The following is a 2,946-nucleotide window of genomic DNA, read 5'->3' as shown; positions in this document are numbered from 1 at the left end:
GGGGAGCAGGGACTGCACAGGGGTTCTGCCACATGGCCCCAGAGCCCCCAGAGCTGTTGCTACTACTGGTGAGTTTGGGGGGGGGTTAGTTTTTTTAAAATTATTCCCAGAGTGCTGAGGCCAGGTGGGGGGACCATCATGGGCAGGGCCAGGTGAGAGGTGATCAGGCAGCAGGGGCTGCATGGAGGGGGCTCTGCCAGGAGCCAATGAGTGCAGGGATTTTTTTTTTTTTTAACAGTGCCAGGAGGCTGGGGCTGGATGGGGAATGGAACCAGGCACAGCAGTTATGGGGGCTTCTCCCATGGCTCCCCCCGCCTGAGGAGAGGCAGGCACAGCTGGAGGAGCCACAGGAGAACTTGCAGCCACCTGGTTGTGCCTGCCTCTCCCCGGCCAATCTGAATCTCTGAATCAGCACCAAATCTCTGATTCTGATTTGGCTGAATCAAATGAGGACAGAGATTCAAATCAACAAATTGAATCACTGTCCTCTGGATCGGCTGAATCTGAATCAAATGCTTCCCTATTTACACAGGCACAGTTGTTAGGTTCCACCTGGATATGCTTATTTATATTCAAAATATTTTATGTTTTGCACATTCTTCATCAGGAAATAAAAAAGAGAGTCAGAAAAGGTTATTGGAATCAAAGACAAGAAAGATGGGGTAACTTGTTCACCTGCACTGTGGGAAACATTTAGAAAATAATAGGTTATAGCTTTATTACATATACAAAACTTTGAATATAGTGAGTTGAAATTTTGCCTTCTGCTCAGATCTAAGAATCCAACTTAACGACTCTTTCTGTTTTGTGCCATAAGATCCTGATGAGATATGAATGCCTGCCAAAATTTGTTACCACTATCAGGCTTCTTCATGATGATAGGACATCAACCATCCTAAGCAAAGGCATGGCAATGGAACATTTCACTATTTGAACTGGAGTCAAGCAAGTATGTGTGATTGTGCCAACACTCTCTTCCATTTACATCACTGCTATTCTGCAAAATCCAGTATTGATTGACAAGAACCCCACCTTGCTGTATGGAGCTGAGACATGGACAATATACACGGGACATCTAAAGTTGTTGGAGAAGTACCATCAACACTGTCTGTGGATGATCCTCCAAATCCAGTGGGAAGAGAGATACACCAATGTTAGCGTCCTCCTAGAAACAAACACCATGAGTACTGAGGCAATGATCATCCAACATAAACTTAATTAGGCTAGCCATGTCATTCAGATGTCTGACTCCAGATTCCTGAAGCAAGTTTTATTCTTTCAACTCAGCCAAAGTGTATGCTTAAGAGGAGGACAGAGAAAGCACTTCAGGGATGTTCTCAAGGCCAACTTAAAAAAATGCAACATCAACATTGACTCATGGGAGACAGGCTCACCCCAAGTGGAGGATGGGTCTCCTGCATGGATCTCAGTACTTTGAAACCTCATGACAGCAACAGGAGATAGAAAAGTGGGAGTGGAAGAAACATGCTCAGAATAAATCAAGAATCCAGCACCCCACCCCACATGGAAACACATGTCTGAACTGCAGCAGAGTCTGTCAGTCCTGGATAGACCTCATCAGCCATCTTTGGGGACACAGATAAAACAATCATGGAAGACACTCATTCTCGACTGTGAGGGATTGCTGAAGAAACATGGAACAAAATTTCTTTAACACCAATTGGCTAGGGTCAAAATCCAAGAAAACAACACCTCCATTACTGATATTGAGTATACTGGCGACTGTGTTGTATATGCCCACTCAGTTGAAGACTGCCAGGTCACTCTCAATTGCTTCTGTGAAGCTTATGAAATATGAGTCACTGTCCACTTAAAATCTCCCAGTGCTGCCTTTGAATATCTCTGAAATTGTGTCTTGGATGATCACAATAACAAGACCAGCACCAAGCTTCTGGCCTAACAGGTTATTGTCATCCCTACCCTGTTGAATGGGTGTGAAGCTCGGACAGCATATTGGACACACTTGAAAGCTTTGGAATGTTACCATCAGTGATCTCTTTGGAAAGTTCTCCACACCAATTAAAAGTACAGAAGAATGAATGCTAGCCTTCTGACTCAGGCAAAGAGCACCATCCTGGAAATCATGTCTATAAGGCACTAGCTGTGTTGGACATATCATAAGTGTGCCTTATGACAACTGGCTCCCCAAACAGGTCCTATACTCCCAATTCACAGATGGTCACTGCACTGGAGGTGGGCAAAAGAAGGGATTTCAGGGAAACTTGAAGGCCAATCTGAAGAAATACTATGTCATCAATACCTAGGAGCCTCAGGTACTGAATCATCTCCAATGATGCCATTATCTATAAAAAGGTATTGATCATTTCAAGCAAACCCACCTTGCTATGCAGGTGGATAGACAAGGGAAACAAAGGGAAGAACTGTGACTAAGCATCATCAGGAGCGACTCCTTCCTTCTACAACTTTTTGCCACATGTGCAGTCAAATATGCAGATCTCAGAACCACCTGCTCAGTTATCTACTGATGACTACCCTATTTACTGGAAGACAGTTATCCTCTTACCGACTGACTACTGATGATGATGGTTCTTGAGACTATCTCTACTATTACAGACTAGGCCTGTGTGAAATAGCTAGTATTTGCTTTGGATTCAACTGATTCAGGGGACAGTGATTCAGTTCAGTGATTTGAATCACTGTCCTGAATCCATGCAGCCAAATTTCATTTGGAGATTCAACTGCTGCTGAATCAGCCTAATCTCTGAATCACACAGGCCCCATCCCCCACCCACTCTCAATGGCTGTCCTGCCCACACTCACTGGCTGCTGCCAGGTGGGGGGGTGATCTCCACTGCCCTCCACAGCCCCATGTCATGTGGGGGGGCTCTGCCATGAGCCCCCTGACCCCCACCTGCTGTCCCAGGCCCCCCCATGGCTGCCCCCCATCCCAGCTCCTGGCCCTTT

This window comes from Crocodylus porosus, unplaced genomic scaffold (genome assembly GCF_001723895.1).
Source record: "Crocodylus porosus isolate Cpor-Errol unplaced genomic scaffold, CroPor_comp1, whole genome shotgun sequence".
Taxonomy (NCBI): domain Eukaryota; kingdom Metazoa; phylum Chordata; order Crocodylia; family Crocodylidae; genus Crocodylus; species Crocodylus porosus.
The sequence above is the reverse complement of the archived record's forward strand: the minus strand, read 5'-3'. Positions refer to the sequence as shown.